The following is a 21,737-nucleotide window of genomic DNA, read 5'->3' on the forward strand; positions in this document are numbered from 1 at the left end:
ATATTATAAAAGTATTTAGATGAAACTTACTATATATAGTGCTAAAATTAAAAGTACAATAATTCAGTACTATTCACGGTGACAAATAACACATAATCTGATGTGTTACATAGTGAGAACAATAATGAGATTTTCAATATAATATAATTATAAATTGAATTTCACGAATGACTTTTTACTAACAAATCACTTATAGTATCACACGTCATATCACGTGCCAGGTTTTTTTTGGAGGGGGGGACGTCGGCCCCAAATAACGATTTCGTTTAGCGCGTATCATAACACCCACGTATGTACACGACACATGCCATACGAATTCACAGCACACAATATACGTTCTTAATACTGCTGTACTCAATCGGTCAAAAGTTTGTTCCGAGTTAATATATTACCGACACGCATTCGCATCACGTATACCACCACTGTCGACCGCTACATTGTGTGATAAGTGTTTTTTTTTTACCCCAACGAGAGTCGTGCATAGTATATCGTAAACACAAAATTTGTCTAATGGGATTGTTTTTTTTTTGTCACTTCATCTCTTTTCTCTCTCTCTCTCTCTCTCTCTCTCACACACACACACACACACATACTTTTTTGTATCGGTACTGGTGCTTTTTCTTTCGTGTCCACCACAATTAATGCGTGTACACTGTGCATATACGACCGAAACAGTATAATATATATATATATCATGTGCACGTGTGATGTATATGGGGTGCAAGCGCATGCGTTTGTGTATGTGCACAGTTAACGAGTGGTGAGTGGAGGTGGAAAATAAATCGAGCTTCACAAGAAAATTACCTCCGACTGCGGCGGCGGTCGTTTGATCGATATTGAACTCGACTGGCGCGCGCGATGCATTCGTCTTTTGCAGACGAAAACAGCGTCTATATAATATGATGTACATCTATAGGTGTATATTATTATAATAGTAGGTGTATTGTAGCCAGAAATCTGATATTTTAAAAACGATGTATGGACGAGATACGGTACATTGGGCGTATACAATTTTGACGCAAATCTATTATAGGCGGTGACAATCAAGTTGCGAGAGAAAACAAAAACGGTAATAATATAATACGAACGTGTATACCGGTTATCATCATCACAATAAATTATAATAGAGACGACCTGGACCAAAAGCAATAATATATATATTTTTTTATTAAACGTCTTATATTTGTGCTGCAATACTTACCACTTGTACTGGCTGTGACTAGGAAAAAAACTTTTCCATTTCTTGTCCACTTCGTTGAATCAATTTTTTCATGTGTATATTATCGATACTTAAAATGTATTTTATATACTGCAAGATATCTAAAATTTGTCAACAACTCGAATAAATGTATTATCGTTGTATCTACAAATCGCAATATAATTTTTGATATGATATTGTGGTTAAATTTATTTTTACTATTTTAATAAAAATATTTGTGCGTGGTTTATCGATTAAAATGTATTTTGTGTATGCGTTAACTATTATTTACATAGGTCAAGCTTTTTATATTAATTAATAAAAAAGAGGTTTACCTATGATAATTACTTATACGCGCTCAAATGTAAATTTACACTCGTGACCTAGACAGGTGTACAAACATAAATAAGATGATAAATAATATTGTACAGATACTGTTTAGCTCGCAATATTAAATAACAATATAACTCTTAAGTAGGTATATGTTAAAATTTCATCATATATTGTTTGCAAAGTGTGGAATGTAATTTCATTTTACGATAATGTTATGAAAATTGAATAAAAAAATTGTTAAAAAAAAAGATTTAATAAACAATATACAAACTATAGTATACTTATTATACCTAAATGTTCAGTGCTATCAACACTTCAAAAAAAAAAAAAGTTATTATGTATAAAAACAAGAACGTTTTGCATTCTGACAACTTTATCAAAAAATATATTTTTTATTAATTCAGAATGCAAATTGATTATATTCTAAAATAGCGCGTACCACAATTACTAGGAAATTATATAATTAGTAGACTGCCAACTACATATCAATAAATAAACAATATTGTATAAAAACTGCTATGCATATATGTACTTAAAGAGATCGTAGACTAATATAAAAATGAAATAGAAATTTTTTTTACATTCAAATTACAAAACCGACGCCTCATATCCCAAATGGATTATTGATTAAACAATGCTAATGCTTGTCGCTTTTATTTACAATATTTCGTTTGACATACTTATAATTATATGTTATATATGTTCACGTCATATGATTATCACGTTTACCGTTTTGAGTTTGCATCGATGTATGTTATTTAATTATGAAAAAATTTATATTTTTATATTTTATTAAACGACCTTGTATACTTGACCCTATGTGGTGAATTCGTAATATAAGTAAGTACTTGATAAATATTTTAATTCCTTAAACATACAAAATAATTTACAACAGTAGTGTAAATTGAGCGCAGCGAGTGAAATCGAGAGTAAAACAAACGACTTAACCTCTTAAACTGTTGTCACACATTTCAATACATAATTAATATTTAATACACATACGGCATGCCTATTTAATTATACTGTATTCAATTATTCGATTTAAAACTAATCATATCTATGGTTTTTAAATGTACGAATATAGCAGTAATAATTGTATGTACGTTGTAATCTATGCTGCTATACCATTCAAAAAAATAAAGACTTCAAAAATGTTTGTTTTGAGGCTTCAAATCACCTAAAATGATATTGTTATACACTGCTAAATTTCTACAAAAATTAAAAATGTTAATGTTTTAAATATCACACTATATATTCCATGGTTAGACGTAATCAGTGGGTTACGTGGTGCCATTTCTAACGATGTACAAAATCGTGCCATTTTTTACGATTTAAAAAAATAGTTAATTTGCTTGGTTTCATTTTTGACAAATATAATTTGGCCTTTAGGTTTATTAAATAAAACTATTTTAAATGTTTGTGCATTTGTTTTAAATAAGGTATTAACATTTCACAATAGCTAAAAAGAAATGAAAATGTATAATATGTTCATAAAAACCTTGTATTTTATATTTTATATGTACCTACACTATCAATTTGACCTTGTTATAGTAAGGTGTTTGTCAATGCAACAGTAAAAAGGTTGTACATAATATTGATGTTTATTTTTTTACGTAAGCATTTATTCTTATGAATTTATTATAAATCGTTTTTAAAATTCTTTATCAGTGCAATGTAAATGTAAATATTTACCTCTTAGACGATACAAGACGACTATTTTATCGGCTTTAATGCTATCTCTAAGTCGGTTCTTATATATTATTATTTTATATCTCATATCTGTGCGGTTAAACTATTATATATGTGTTTGTTCGCTCCGGATTTCTGTCGCTCTTCGTGTTTATAGAGATTATATCTTTACCGCCGTACATTGATGTTAATAATAATATTCGAGTACAAAACAAATCACTGGACTCCTCTTTTTGGCCGTTCTCTCCGCAAGCTATTGTATACGTTCACGCGGATCGTAAAAACCACACGCCGCCGATTCGTTTCGACCTCCTCTTATTTCACACCCGTTCTATACACTCTATATTATATTATATATAAAAGCACAGCGACACGTAACTATGACAAACCGATTTTTTTTTTTTTGGACAGTAGCGATAATAATAATAATAGTAATAATAATAAGTGCAATGTGGTATAACACGTCATAATGAAAGGACTGGGAATCGCCGTTTTCGTTGTTACCGATAAAAACCCGTGGACACCCATGTCGCTCCCGCTGTGCTCTGCAGTGTATAACCATAAAAGGTCGTTAAATTTTACGTTCTTTCAGCCATGCCATATATTGTACGCAGGCGGGGAGATGTAATTTTGATTTTCCATCAAGAAAAAAAAAGACCGTAAACTTTTCTCATCTGCCACACTATGACCAATCCCAGGCCTTTATATTTTGAGAGAAAATGATTTGGGAAAAGAATTTTTTTTTTTAATGTGACAGAAGAGTTTTAGCTAAGCGAAAATAGAAAAATATGCTATTTGTTACCCTTCGCTGCACCTGTATCAAAGTAAATAATAAACCTTCCTAGTACTGATCTCATTTTTATATACATTTTTCAGCATATATGCCTGATTTTCTATTTATTATTTGTGTCTTTTTTATTCATTCCACTCACAATTCCTAAACCGCTCAAGAGGTGGCCTACGCGATGGTTTAAGTATCTGGCCGTAATCATAAAATTTATTATTCTTGTATTAAAATACAGTGAAATTATTTTTATTCTTTTGAAGTTAACCTATTTTTTATCTTGCTTTTTAAAAATTATTTTTAACAAAAGAATATACCTTTATTATAATATTATTATTTTTCATTGTTAAAATGTGATAAGCGCGTCGTCATTACTAAAACGGTCTTACCTTTGAAAAATATGTATAATACACGTAGGTAGTGAATTTATAGACGTATCATAATATAGTCATTAAGAATAAAATTGTGAAATGGAGTCAATGTACTTTGGTTACTAGTTTAAAAACTGGGCATATGTCACACATTAATTAATACTCTCAGTGTTGTAATTAGGAGGGGTAGAGGGAAATATCGGTGATAATATCATCCCCGAGACCACATCAGTACACCAAAATTAGCTATTAAAATAATAATATGACATATAATAGCAAATATAGTAATTTAATTTCTAAGAATAATTATAAAAATCAAATTAATAACTATAATAAGAAATAATCACAACTAATAACCAAAATAATGTTACCTACTTCATAGTATAAGCTATTTTTGATATATTTAGGTATACTTGTATCAAGATAATAGATAATAGTAAACTACACTGTGCTTAGCGATTGTAACAACTACGGTTTTCAATTCGTATTGCCTCATGCTGTCGTGATCGGTGTTATTTTATCATTTAAATAATATGTAATTTAATGTTTACATATTGTATTCATAAGTGCATTGTACACATCACACATGCATACAATAATTGCACTGAAAGATGATTGAAACACATACAAATACATATCATAGGTAATATTCGTGTACAAAAGTATTACGTAGCATAATCAAATTAGGCCACTGCTACAACGTAGTATGTACTCATCATTATCGTGGAACCGCCGATTATAGTTTATCACATTATTAACAGCAATAATTAATTTAAAAACTGTGCAAGTGTTTGGATACAATAAGCATGACGTTTGATTGCAGTGTGACTGGCGCGATTTCCGCGAAAATGATACTATACGTAACACGTTTTACACATAATAATATTTTGTGATTTGTTATATTATTATAACAACGGCTATATTAAACGGACAATATATTATGAAGGTAGTTACAGTAATGCAGGTAGAAATAGAATGGTTAAGACAAAAATGTGGGGCACGTTTAATGAGACGTTCTGCAAAGGGCCGTTTATTGACTTTTTGTCGTTTCGACATTATACGCACGGAATTATTTCTATTTAGCGGCCAACACTCGTGTTTCCGACGTCTAGAGTCGACATTTATACAACGGTATGCACGCAGTATGACCTGACTGAAATCTACAATTAAAAAAAAAAAACCATTAAAGCGGAAAAAAGTACCAATCATATCAAGTTTTTTTTTATCAGAAACCACCTTCAAAGTTTAAGGTAAAATGATTTGTCTTCTATGAATCGTGCTACAAAATCATTGAAAAATCAAAACAATATATATTTCATAGAAATTCGAAGAAACTAAAAAATAAAACAAATGTTTACCCAATTTAATTTTTTTTTTTATTATTATTAACTTTTTTTATTTTATTTAAACAAAATAATATTTACAATCTCTAAAATGTATACACAATATGTCCATTTTGTAGTAAAATATAACAACTCAAATACCTAACCTGGAAAACGAGGACCACCAATGTGGAAACCTTCTGGTGCATAATTTTAAAGCAGTAATTTTATAGACTGTGAGTTTTCAAATTTGACGTTAAAATCGACCTTTGATTGATTGTAGCTTGTAGGATTACGGACTACCTTCGATTATACTCATAGAAGTCAAAAATTATTCTTTGAAAGTTTTAATTGTTTGAACTAATAACGCATTACTTTCATTTTTATATTCAAACTGATATAATAACCTTAATACACTGGTGTCACAGTACTCTTAAACTTTAAAGTCGACTAAAATTTAACCTCAATTGAATACCGGATTTTTAATATTCACTATGGAGTAATTCCAACAAAATAAAAAATGTTTAATTCATTAAAAAATTAATTATTTCAATTTGTTAAAAACAGCTTATTATTATTTTATTTTATTGTAACCGTACAATATTTTATAATTTTTATAAACTTATTTAAAAAAAATGTTCTTTATTATTTGCCAGCTTTCAAATCAAAAGGAAAATACCGGCTTTCTAATGAATAAATTACTTCATCAGCGGTATTGCCTTAGGTTTTTTTTTTTTTTTGGTAATATACAGATTGAGTTCCGCATAACAATTCATACAAATATTTGTTATTTTACTTCGTATTCTAAATTTAAACACGACTAACGTATAGGTATGTGTTATTAGTAAACGTCGATTGTTATTCGATATACCGATATACGAAAGTAGGTTAAACACATTTCGACGACCACTACCATCGTTACGGCCATACAACTTTAATATGTTGCCCTCAATTTTACAACTTCATCTCGGACAGTTGTCCACTATATTCTTTACTATATTATCATTATTATTTATTGCATTTAACAATATCAGCATTCTAAATGTAATTTTTTATTATTTTACATTAAACCTTGGTTCGCTTGTATTATTTTCAATTACAAGAAATTTCGACTGAATTTGTACTAAGAAATCGTCATAACAATCGTTATAAAGCTTGTCGCTAGTTATAATGTAATAAGTTGTCTTCTATAGCCTATAAATTATTCGCCAATATATTAATCCATATTATTTCCTTATTATACAAAACCTATAGCGCCCAAGTGAAAATAAAAATAAGTATTATATATCATTAGGTACAAGGTGATTAACTAAGGTGTTCACCCTTATTTTTCTTTTAATTATTAATTTATTCAAATTCATTTTTTGGAATTTTTTATTTTAATTAAGAAGTATTTATTTTAAAATACTTTGATTTTTGTAAATCATTTAAAGAGTGTCATGTAATGAGAAACGATACTTTTTATATTATTAAAAATAGCTATACAGATGATTTATTTGAAAATTTTGATAAATATTAATAAATATATAATGGACTAATTACTGAGTAATTAATATAAATTACTTTAAGTGTATTTCAAGAATAATAATCAATAAATATAATTTTGAAAAAATTAAAAAGTATTAAATACAATTTTATAGACAATTTTTAAACGGTCATCTGTTTTAATAATTTAGAGAAAAAAGCAATTATCGTTGAAAAAACTAAATTAGTATCACTACATGACACTAATTAAATGGCATAAAAAACTACATATTTAAAAATATATGGTCCTTTAAATATATTTAAAATTTCTAAAAATAAAATTTAAATAAACTCATTTTGAAAAGAAAAAGTACGAGTGAACATATACTTGTATAATAATCTCAATACAAATACAAAATCGAATGTATGCCGACCTTGAACTAAATTTATTCTTTCAAAAAATATATGTACTTATGAAAAAAATCATAGCATCACTTATTATAATTCTGACGAAAAGCTTTCAGAAAATTACTATTCAACGGAATCCATTGAACAGCATGTGTGGCACCCCAGTTATTTATGTACGTGTGTTGTTCATAGTATACTATGCGGTATACGCCAGATATTCAAGATGTTTAAGCTTTTCTGACGTATTCTAAGTCTAAGGGACTTCCCGACAAAAGTGTATACATTTTGGATATGAACGATGTGCGAATAAACCTGCGCATATTTCCATAAGACGTCTTTATAATAATAATATAATACATTGTATATAGAACTTATGTGTGTGTGTGTGTGTGTGTGTGTGTGTGTGTGGTGTGTGTGTATACGATTAAGTTGATGTTATATTATTATATTATATATAGGATATTGCGATCGGAAACACTGACCAAGTGCACTGCGTTCTTGTAAACTGTTTGTCGGTCAGAGTGATAATGATAGCCTTAAGCATTTAATATATATATATATACATATATAGATAACCTTAATATTATGTTTGCTGACATATCCGTTCACTGTTATTTGTAAAAATGTATAGTTGAACAAAACAAAAACAAAAAAAAAACTAATAAATAATCGAAGTCAAGAAGTAAGCAAACTTGGTCGACTAAATCTTGTTTGTCGTGATCCACCTAAAATCGTTTTCTTGATACGGTAATCGTTCACAAATTATTTTTTTTTTACCTACTGAAGACTGTACTAATTAACGCCACAGTCCGTTCTGTCTTTCGGTTATTTTTATCGCATTACTCGCATACCATATTGTAATTCATTAGGTTTTTCAAATTGTTACTGTAGCGGATTTACGTCGAGAAAATAATTACCTTCGTTTATTATTATTTTTTTATTTCTTTATGTTCTCCGATGGCTCGCAATTTGTATGACTACTGAGAAACAAATCATGATGAGGAAAAGAACAATACATCGCTCACTGCCTTCCCCGTCCGTCACCAACAACGTTACACACAGTACAGTGGTGGCGGCAGGGGCGCACACAGGATATTTTTTTTTGGAGGGGGGCTAAATTCAAATCATTTTTAAATATTAATAGTATTTATAATAGTTAATATTTATAATAATATAAACAGAGGTCTCTTCCGGGGCCCAGAATGACAGGTAAAAATATATAATATTATGTTATATTCAATGTTTCAATTTCGTTAATTGACAATTTTTTTATATAAAAATTTAAAGTCAATATACCTAATCAAATTATCAAAATTTTTGGGGCTGCCCATTTTTGGGGGGGGGCTAAAGCCCGTTAGCCACCCCCTTGGATGGCGGCTCGTCAGACGAGTATTTGAGCCTTCGTCTCCCCACATAAATAAACATTAAAAAATATATAATATATTTAAATCTAATTAAAATGTATGAAAAAAAATATTCTTACTGAGAAAATAACTATTATGAAGTGTTTAACACGTGTACCTACTCGTGTGTTGCATTTTTATAAAATATAATATGTATAATATGTGTTCAAATATAAAATAATATATCGGTAAAATGATTTAAGGTGACCTAGTCGCAGTTAGTGAGACGATTATTTGATAGCTACAGTTCTACAATAGTTATGGAACTGAGAAAGTTAAAACAAGTTATTATATTTTTTACGCGGTCGAATCTAGCTTATCAAAATTTACACTGTCTCATCGTTATCGTTTATTTACGAGGCCGTCTACACTGCCGCCATGTTTCGAGTTTTTTTTTTTATATTTATATTTCGTTTACTTAGTTTTTTATTTCAAGTTAAAAAAAAAACTTAATGACAGATAAACGTATTTTAATAGCTAAGACCGTCTAACTCTGACTATATTATACTCGCAGGCCACAATATATACTCGTCACGACTATTTAACTTTACGGGGCGAACGGATTTTTCGTAATGACGACGACGACGACGATAACGCTTACCTAATAACGCAGAACTCTGCGCGGTACCGGTACAATACGTACAATATTGCTACACAGTTAAGTTTTCCGTGCACGTATAACGCAACTCGTGTCGTTTTCAAGATTTATGTTAACAATAACAGTTTTGTGGCAGCTAAACTTAAACGATCCGTATCGCGCGATTGTTCGAAGACGACCTGACGTTTCGAATGATAAAACCACCTCCCAGTATGCTTCAGCTACGCCGACGTCATTTATTTCGACGATATTAAATTTATTTTTTTCTTCTTAAAATCTGTTGAACATTTTTGTTGGATACCTAAAATTATATTATACACGCTCCTCCAACATTAACTTGTTGATTAAACTCCTGCTATTTTGTTTTTTTTCTTTCTCAAGAATAATGTAACATAATTTATACTTAATATTTTCTTGAATAATCAAAGTTTTAACATCTACTATAATTCTTATAATTTTTGTGTATACAATATATTTTATGATACATATTAAAGAATCTCTTTTCAAAAAAAATTTATCCACCAAAATTTTACAATTTTTTCAATTAAAATAACGCTTATTGTGGCTGTTTTGTATAAATTAAGACCTTTGTATTTGTGTCACACTACTCACATATTTTGTCAGATATCAATACTATATTACAATAGTATAGTCGTTCAACTCTGTGATATTAAACGTATTTTAAATACCTTCTAACAGTTCTCTAACACAAATCCTTAAATAACTTATTTGTTAGACTTCCAATTCATTAACATTATTATTGAGCATTTTTTTCCCGTTTAAATGGCCGGTAATTACTGTCGAAGAAATAAATGCGACGACCGTAAATAGACATTGTTCACAATGACAATAATTTATGTATATATATTTAAAATATAATAATAATAACTATAATAATGATGAATATCTTTCTTCGGGGTAAAATTCGGAATATTATTAAAACTCAAAATGGTGTAAAATTAGAAATAATAACATGAGAAAAGACTCTATTCTTTTTTTTCTTATATTTTTGGTAACCAATTATTTTGTACGAGTTTTAAGAATAGTTAGATATCACAATGCAAAAAAAAAAATACGTAACCTAGTTATGATTTAGTGCACGTTGGCACAATATTAAGACAAAAAAAAACTTTAAATACATCTTGGACGGTCGTGATAAGAATATTTTGTGTTTTATATAATATTTTAGTTAGATGTCTACGGGAATATGGACATTCATATTACATCGAAAAATATTGTTTGCAATCAATGGAATTATTAAATGGGTATAATTAACTATAATTATTACAAACCTTAGTCAACTATTTAATATTTAAACAGATAAAAATATACATAATTATTATTTTATTAAAATGACCAAAAACGAACTTTCATGCGATCCCAATTGTCAATACAACACACTACTAAGTATAACCCCGTTCATCCAACGAAGATCTACAGCCAACTGGCAACAGAAATTCACTGACCACAATCGAAATGATAAAATATACATAGATTAAGAGAAGGGGTGTTAACAATAATATATATTATCAATAAGAATCATAACATTTAAAGTTATAGGGATTTTAAAAATATTATATTATGTGTACATTTATTATTATTAATAATATATTATAATACGCATATTATTGAATATTATCATAGTAGGTTAATTCCAACTGCAACCTAATTACAATTTTATAAATGAATACTTGGAAGTTCTTTTAAGACTCTATTACCCTGTAGTATAAATGGTATAATATATTATTGAATACAATATAATCTATTTTCAGTTTCGATTTTATAATGTTTTATTAATTAAAGAAGTTCAAAAGTTAAAATAACATAAGGCAAACTTACATTCAAGATTATTTATTTATATATCTACGTTATTTCTACTCATAAGTAATTATTTATAAGGTTAGGTTAGGTTAAACGCTTAATAACATAAAAACGAAAAGTACGATTCTTTTAAGTAACAAACATATTTTATATAGTGTTAGTTGGAATTAAATAATAGCATACCCAAAATATGTTTTTAACTAACTCTGGCAGAGTATTGAATCATCTTGTTCTGTGCAATTTCATCTTCAGTACATTAGAAAAAAGTTAATACCGACGTTTTTCATTTGATAATGATGAAGGTTCAAGGTTTTCCTACTACTTTTAAGACATTTAGAAAATGATCTATCTCTGGTTTAATTTTAACTTGACATAAATGTTGTGCGTAAATATTTCAAAACCAATTTCGACATTTTATTGAAATCTTGACCTTAAATATAACTATTAATGTCTTCAATATAATCTACACAAATGTTTTTAACTTTCTGTCATTTACAGAAAACAACAATTCGGCCAAATATTAATTACCAAAAATATCAAGTATTTGTAATAAAATTCTTCAATAAACTCATATTATTTGCATTTCGATGTATTTGTTTACAGGAATTTTAAATATTATATTATTGTTATAATTACTTAATCTATCAACAGACAGTTGTATCGTTATAATAGCAAGCTAAAAAACTTCAATTTTGATTCAAATGTATCTTATAATAATTATATTTCAAATATTCACTTCCATGTATTCTCTATGGCCACTGTTGGTTATAACTTATTAATAATAATTAAGATTGATATGAAATAATCGTTTGACGTTTGGCGGCCTTAGTTGAATGTATTCCACCAATTCCCTGAGGCTTTTTCTCCATTTCCTCTCCCCAAGAAACCTACCACACTGCTTTCAGATACCTACTAATAATGTGTTTAGAGCAGAGCAGTTAAACTTGAATACAAAACTTTTGATTAAATGATTCCTGCCGCGATCATAAATTAACGTAAATTCGCTCATAAGCATATTATATAGGCACATATTTCAAATTATTCATCAATAAATACTTTTCGTAAAAAATAAGTATTTGAGAAACTATTTTCAAAACATAAGACTTTAATCAGCACGTATTGTGTTTATATAGAACTAATAGTTTTTATTAGTAATTCATTAATAAGTATGGTAAAAAATTAATTACTGATTTTTCAACTTAATAATATATTATAAAATAATAATTTAATTGTTAGATACAAGAAATATAGTTTATTAACTGAAATATCTTTAACTCTGCACAGTAGAATATAATGCATGTTGTACCTACTTGTTGATTAAAACTAATTTTTAATTCTTTACTTCACACGTATTTAATATTTATGAATATCGAACAGTGTAAAAATATAAATATATACACGGGAATGCATTTTGGAAAAGAAAAAATATCAGTATTCACCACTCACTGCAGTAATAACTATCGGAAACTTGTTAATTGTCCACGTGCGTGATGATAATAAATGAGTTATACCACCCGAATATTCAAATATTATTTTACAAGTATATACGTCGAAATCATGAAAATAGAAACCTTTGATGATGACGGCGATGATAATGACGTATCATTCATTGTATTATGCAACCGTGTAAAATAGATAATAGAGGTAGTCTATTCGTAATAGAGGAGTCATCTGTCGCCACCATCGGGGTAAAAAAAAAAAAAAAACACTAGGTTTGTGATGAAAAGAAAATTTTTATTATTATCATTATTATTAAGACGAAAAGGATATGTGTTTGACGATATTTTACGTGCGATGCGAGTGGAACAAAATGGGAACATTTCGTTCGAATTAAGATTGATGAATATTATATAGAGCTGACATAAAATATTATCGAAGTTATTAATAATTGTGAAAAAATAAATAACACGCACCTTTATAAACAGACATTTTATGTATTATGTGTATATATAGTATATACTGTATACTGTATGTAATATATATAGTATATACTGTATACTGTATGTAATATATATATATATGTATATTATATATTATTATCTAACCTTTAATAGGTATATATGTCAGTCGTTACTATTAGGATTACGCTGTTGTGGCAAACTGATACATATATTATACGAGTCTAGTTATTTTTCTTATAAAACGACGAGTGATCTACAATCTATTACTTTTGTGTAATCAATTGATCTGACTGTAGTATAAAGTATGCGTATTAGACTTATGCAGATACTAAATTTAACCACGGTAAGAACAAATTTAGATGGCAATATAAAATATCAAACAATGGTCACAATGATTTATATGGCGTCGATAATTTCATGTCGTACGTTAATTGCTTTATGTGAAAATTCGAAAACAATATAAACAATAATAATAACAACAACATTAGGTCTAATAACGTCCAACACCGGAATCAACGTTAGATACAATAATATTGTTTTTTAATAATAACAATTGTGCCTATTTAAGACACTAAGTTTCTATTTTATTATAATGCATGTTAATAATTATTATATAGTGATATCAAGTATAAAGTTTAATATCCACAAAATGAAGATGAAATGACATTAGTTAATATTGTTTTTTTTTTTTTTTTTTTTGATAATGTTGCAAGTTTATAAAATATTTTTTTCATTTTATTGCGCAGCGCATACGTTTGAGTTATTTTTGTGTAAACAAAGTGACCCAACCATCAAGTATCAACAATGTATATATTATATAGTATGACGAAATAATAGTTTAAAAATATATGGAGTTATTATTTTTTTTTTTTCTAAATACTCTATTACATATTATTGTTATAAAGCTTTTTTTGTTTTTTTTTTTTTAAAGCCTTTAATATTTATTACCTACTGTTCTGCAGTAAATAATTTAAAAACATTTAAATATCATGGAAAACAAGTTTAATCCTTTATTTTATTTTCGTTTTTCTTTTCAAGTCATCAAAATAACTTGTATTTAATTTTGGAATAATTCAATTTAGTGTTTATTTTAACAAAACCGGACAGAAACATAATAGTAAAATATTTTTGAATTCATAGCGATGTGAATCCCTATGTTGCAACCACTAACATTATTGTATAAAGATTAAAATAAAGCATGCTATTACTGAATACATAGACGAGCTACCTAGGAGGGATTAAAAGGGCCTAAGATTACAGATTTATCTATACACAGACCCTAAAAAAAAAAAAGAGTTCGTTGAACGTATTTTAAATCATGAAAATTAATTTTCAGACCCATTTAATAAATACAAGTCTATTAAAATATTTAAAGCGTAACATGTATAATGCTTAAAACTATTCAAACGTAAATATTCATTATAATAACCTTTGTACTGTTAAAGCTGATAAACTGAAAAACCACGGGGTATACTTAGAGTATAGCTACAGATATGGCTATATCACTTATAATCCATAATTCTTTTTCCTTTCTATTATACTTATTATTTATTATAAAGTATTGTCGGTTGATATTAAACGAAAATTCTACCTCCACTGTAAACATTTAATAGCAGTCTAAATGCTTAAGGTTTGATAATAATTAAGTAGCAGAACTCGTACATCCTTAGAATTTTGATATTTGACTGTGGATTATAATTGATGGGACGTAAAAAGAGCAATAAGATAGCATCATTACTATAGTTTAAATATACAAACACGTTTTGTACAGGTATGATATAAAAATATGAGCACTTTAAATAACGTAGATAACAAAGGAAAACTGGATACGAGCGATCGCCAAAACATCGATAGCTCACACTAGACCGAGCCTGTGTGGTTGGACGTTATAAGTACGGCACAAATAGAGGACTAGATGCTTAGTGGTCGGTCACACACATTTTATACGAAATTGGCGGCTATAACACAGTGAATTATAGTCTTGTGTCCAGTCATAATTTTTTTTTACTACTACAGGAAATAGCGGAATTACATAAATGCCATCACCGGTCGGTATATTATATTATAGAATATTGTAATCATTATTATTATGATTATTCGAAAACGATGTAGACTTATAAAAATAATGATAACATATATTAATACATCAATCAATCAATCACGTTTTTTCACAATTCAACGTTTCTGGCCACATTGGAATCAAACAACATTTTACCCTCCTTTGCTCAATTACTTTGGTTCTATTTTACTCCAATCTATGTCATCGCACAACTAGACTCTGATTAAACAATCGGACAAACCTGCCAACCAACTTTGCATCCAAATATTCTTAATAAAAAACTTGATTCAATAACTTTAATTTATCCAAATCTACTATTCTCTAATTCAACCTATTCTGCATGAGCCATTCGCTACTACCGATCACCCCTACAATAACTTAGCTAAATTATTCTTTGCTCTATACTCGTATTTTACATTTCACTAAAGACGTTTACGATCTCTTGTATTATTTAAAGAAAAAATATGCATGTAAATATATATAATAAACAATTATTATTTATAAATATTGTATTACTAAAAATTATAATAACTTAAACGACTTGTATTAAAAGAAAATATAATAAATCTGTACTGTAAATAAAATAAACTTTATTATTTATTTAGTTTTTTATTGATTTTATTTAGCAAGACTAATTAAACTAAAGAATAATCATTAAATAATTATGTGATCGATAGCTTTTATTTATTTTTTTATTTTTAATGTACCATTATTTGTATAAATTATATATAAGAAGTTTAAACAAGTTTATTTATTTGTTCTCGACGTTAATAAACTAAACGCGTCTTGCTATATGTTCATTGATGGAGTAGACAAGCCAAAAGTTCATAATATAACAGAATTCGTTTGAAAAGCTATAATTAGGCATTGCAAATGTTATCTATTCGTTTATAGTTCAAACACGTTTGACTGTAAATGAACGTGCAAAATTAAATCTAAACGTTAAGTGGTGCAGACAAATAATAATTAAACAAACAAATGTTCTAAAAGTTCCTTAAAATGAATTTCTAAACAAATGAATACTTAATTGACTGATAAAATGAACTTTTTATACACGTATGTGTATTTATGATTTAAAACAAACTTCAATTCAAATCAAGTATAATGTTTGGTAATAATATTAAATTTATTTTACAGAATAAAATATTTTCTTATATAATTATAAAGGAAAAATAATTAAAAACAGTGTTTTTTGTCATCGTATAGGCGTTTTATTAATAAATATTGATTCACAAATTAATTTTAAGATTCAAATCTATTGATGTAATTTTTTACTTTGAAATATTTTATTCGTAAAATCGTAGAATTTGTTTTAATCGTATCACATATAAGATGATTCACCCCCTTTTTCTTCAATAATGAAGTTATTTGATTTATGGAACTTTTAAATATACTTAGACTATAATATTTTTAAATTCTTAAGATGTTTTTAATTATTTTATGAGTGTCCGGTGAATGTAAAAACTTTTATTTTTAAAAAAATAAATACTATAAATTATTTACCAGAAAAATTTTTTGAAAATGTTTACATATCAATATCAATAAACCAAATGTGTGGTTTTGAGTTAAGTTAATGGGTTTAGAAGATTTGAGAGTAATAGTGACTTAACGAAGTTAACGAAAATTTGTAAAAATTATCCAAGTATAATAAACACTAGATTCCATTTAAATATATATTTTTATTTTTATAAAACTATCTTTAAGGATTATTATTTATTATCCTTAGTATATACATTTTAATAACAGAAAAAACTAATTGTTTGAACTTTAGAATTAGGTTTATCAAATTTATTTTCCATACTAATGCATTATATAGTTTACAAAAAATGAGGTTTTATTAAAAAAAAAATAAACAGAAGTTTGTATCGCCACAAGACACTTTTTAGGTAGCACAAAAGAATTTGAAAATAAGATAAAGTAATGTATCTTAAAATATATTTAAAAATTACAATAATCAAAATTTTAATAAATTCATTATTGAATAAAAAAAATAAGGTGAGCATGCTTGGTGGTGAATCCTGTATAATATGCTAGAAGTTACTGTTGAGTTTTATCTTTTGAAACTTAATAAAAAACTTTTTCTATTATTAGAAAATAATAATAGTAATGATTTATTATTCTGTAATATTTTATAATTTTGAGCTAGTATTATTGTCAACATTCACATTACTATGTTTTTATTTACATTGTTTTTAATTTACCTCGAATAATTTTAATATCCATAAAAGACACTATCAACCATAATTAGAAATTTGCAGATAATCTCAATTACATTTAACTAAAATTAAAGGTAGGCAATCGCTTTGCTATACATTATGCGTCAAGTGGTACACTATATTATTATTATGGGTGTGTTAAATTTAAATTCAATGATATAGGTATATCATTCTATACGAAAAACGATTCTGAGTAGTAACGATCTGTCAACCTTAATCACTAAGTGTTATTATTTTTTTTTTCATTCTATATAATTTATAATATACGCAATAGGTTTAAGGTAACCATGGTTACAAAATAATTATTTAAATAATAATATTGAACTTGTGTAAAAATTCCCGTTTTCCCTTGGTTTTTTGTTTGTTTATCCCAATCATTAAGAAAAATACTGGGCATTTTTTACTTTTGACCCTTCAAAATACTCACTAGATTCACTTTCCTACCAGAAAAGTTGATGAAGTTTAAAATCGAAGCTTTTTTATAGCCTCAAAACGTGTCCCCCAGACACAAAAACAAAACATACATCATTTTAAAATCATTACATTCCTCGTTCCGCTCAGAGTTTAAAAATCATTTGTTTTTTTATTTCTCGTTTACCATTTACAACGAGCACTTGTAACTGCTTAAAACGAATTACCGGTTACTACAACGAAGGCAATGGCTAGCCCTTAAAACTTGTAACCGATTTCTACTGTATTATGAAATAATATTTTTACAATAAATAACTATTGTATAACTTACATTAATTTATACTATTTATAATAATCTTATAATTCATTTTTATATTATAGTATGATATAAGTAATAAGATAAATAAGATAATACATTAATTTCATATTAAAAAATAAACATTACTATTGGTCAATGTGATGAGCCCAAAAAACGCTCAATGTGATATATTAAATTTGTTTGAAGGATCTATACGACGGATATATTATTTAAATATGTGTATCTTACCATTAACACCTGTGAACCAAGTTTGTTTAACGGTAAGAACTTTTTCGATCGGACTGATTGATTGTAGCATCTTAGTAATATACAATATTGAATATTATAATAACACGTACGTATATATGTGACGTAATTTAGTTAAAGTTTTTTCACAAACATTTGCCAAAAAGTTCTTCGCGGTTTAATCGCGTCGAATTCAAATATATAAATATTGATGTATTACAATATGATACGTATATTAATATTATTAATAAAATTAAGTCTAAAGGCACTTTTTTTTTTAATTTTGGAAAAATAACGCTCAACGTCGAGACGTATAACGTCAATTAAATATGATACATTACTCTGAGGAACTGCAGATGCCGCCGTCACGGTTGTGGGCACCGACACAGTTGTAATAATAGTCAGTGTGCAGTATTATACTATTATGCGAGTATTTATGCATTGTGCCGGTGATATTAAATTACCGTTAGTAGAGCGGTGGTAAAGATCATTAGATTACCTACCTGGTACACAATACATTATAGTAATTGATAGTAATTATAATCGGTATTATAACACTCAGTCGAAAGCCAAAACAGACCGCAGGACGAGATCCAAAGAAGGCTTAAGTGAAATCAATCATTGATGTTTTTGCGTCTTAGTTCATATAATTTACGATTCGAGGTAAATATAGTATAGTATAAGAGTTCTATAATAATGTCGTTATGAACAAACCCGCAAATCATGTAATTTGTCACGAGTTATATAAATTACCGTACTAATTTATATATGTCGAGGCGCGAGCGTAGAAATAAATTAAAAACTACATTACATGTTGGAAATCGTTGCAAACATGCTCTCAATTCACAGCTGTACCTACACCGAATTATAAACTAAATTATTTTTTTCTGTGACATTTGACACGCGTATCACCCTGTATGTGTATATGCGTCATGTTTGTGTGTGCGTGTATATACATAATACACGTAGCTTTTCTGGAATAAATCCGCGAGTTCGATTTTCTTCAGACAGATTTGCGTTACTCGTGGGAAAACATTAAAGCGAAAACGACGAACTGGAGAAACGGCAGTGTACGATTTATTTATTACGGTGCGATGAATTTCGTGTAAGAAATGAAACAAAACAAATCAAATCTCCTTCTCTACCTACATTTTCGTCGCCGTCTTCATCACCACCGTCGCGTGTTGGTACGAAAACACTTGTCAGCTAGCTACTATATATAATATACAATATAAAAGTATGCACATGGTGTACGTACAAAAAATATAAAACGCTTTACCGTAAAAGCTTATATTGACGTTCCGCATGATTTTTAGCAAACCCTTTATTATACGTATACCTGTATATCAATCCGAACCACATTATAATATATATAAATATATGAATGTGTTGCGTGTGTGTGCTAATGGATATTCCATATTTTATCAACAGTCAACTTTACAATAATTATAATAAAAAAAAAACACTACCGAAAACTTATTTATTCTCGTTCGCTTCATTTATTTAGCGTGTCCGCTTGTCCACGTTTAAAAATAAAATAAAATATAATTATAAGTTATTTTAATATTAAATAGATACAAACGAAGTACAGTAGAACTCCGATTATCCGAACTCCAATCATCCGGACGTCCAATTAACCGGACGAGAAAAAAAAGCTTGTTTTTGGTTTTAAAATATGTCACATATTATAATTAAGGCTTATTTTGTTTCTGTTAAATATATAATAAAATTATTTGTTTATGGTTACGAATTTTAAATTATATTACATATACATAATTAATAAATACATACATACAATATATTCATACAATTTTATAACTTTTAATATATCATACGTCAATCATCCGGATAATCGGAGTTCTACTGTATAACTATAATAATATCTAGTGGCATATACGCATGCGTTATCATATTTTCGCGGAATTGAAATATTACCGGACAGAATGAAAAATGGAAAGCAATAACGATTTGTAAATGAAAAAACTAAACGAATACGTTTTCACAGATGTAATTAATTTTGACCCGACTTTGCGCTACGTATTATATTCCGCGCCCATCCGGAGACACCACCTCCGGTATATTATATGCACCGCCACCACTTCTGCAATTCTACGCTAATGGATAACGGGAGAAATGCGAATGAAAAGGATTCGGCCAGCGATATTAATACCTGCAGGTTCCGTTCCTCGTGGTAGACGAGGAATTTATTTTTATTTTTTTTTTTTATTTTTTTTTTTATCCCCCGTGACATATACTGCAATACCCACATCAAAAAAGTATCAAGTCAAGTGTGTATAAAAATATTAAAGCATCTCAAGACAAATAGATTATAATATTAATATGCTTGTCATAAAAATTAATTATCTTTATTTGTATTTTTATCCAAAATGCATTATGATATACTACAAATGTAATGTAAATAAATATAATATGTACAATAGCTTTCATTAAACTATACACACAGTATTAGCTTACACGCATGTGTTTATTTACGCAAATTTACCTCTACCTATGTTATAATTATTGACATATAAGTTCGTTGTCGGTATTATAATAATATTGACGTGAACGATCTTTGAAAATGTTTATAAATAAGTATAATGCACGTAGATTATTTCGAATGTTTTGAAATATTTCATGATTTATCCCCCTTCTAAAAATCCCAATTCGCTGATACCTCTACTTCACCAAGAAATATACCGGTTTTATAAAACGTTAAGAATCTTTTGATCTATTGAAAATGTAAATTTAAAAAAATATACATCAAATCAAACAAAGATAACATAGAAATAATTACAAAAATATTTAAGTTATATGATATTTAACTTAATATAATTGTATATTATAGTATTATAATATGAGATATCGCAAAAAGGTTAAAAATGTAATTATTTATTATTCATTTTTAGATGTTATACACAAGTCAATGTACCTATATTGCCTATTTGATACGCCGTGCTATAAATATTTTATAATTATTATAATATTATACATTGTGCTATGTCGTAGTATACAAAATTATATATTAGATTTACTAAAATGCAGCAAATCTATTTTATGTGTATTAATAGTCCATTAAAAACAATGATTATAATATTATTATTTTTTAAATTGCAACTTGCAACAAGATAATAAAATCAATTAAATTTTAGTAATACGTGTGTATAATTATTTTTTGCAACTTTTTCATAATATTTAGTGTTTTTATTTTTTTA

General features: G+C 27.7%; 1 protein-coding gene across 4 annotated transcripts in view; it reads left to right on the top strand.

The window, feature by feature from the left end:
* Nucleotides 1-21,737, top strand: part of LOC113551068 (potassium voltage-gated channel subfamily KQT member 1) — a 248,930-nt gene that overhangs the window by 182,925 nt on the left and 44,268 nt on the right. The gene's annotated exons all lie outside the window — the stretch shown is intronic.

Source organism: Rhopalosiphum maidis, chromosome 2, assembly GCF_003676215.2.
Source record: "Rhopalosiphum maidis isolate BTI-1 chromosome 2, ASM367621v3, whole genome shotgun sequence".
NCBI lineage: Eukaryota > Metazoa > Arthropoda > Insecta > Hemiptera > Aphididae > Rhopalosiphum > Rhopalosiphum maidis.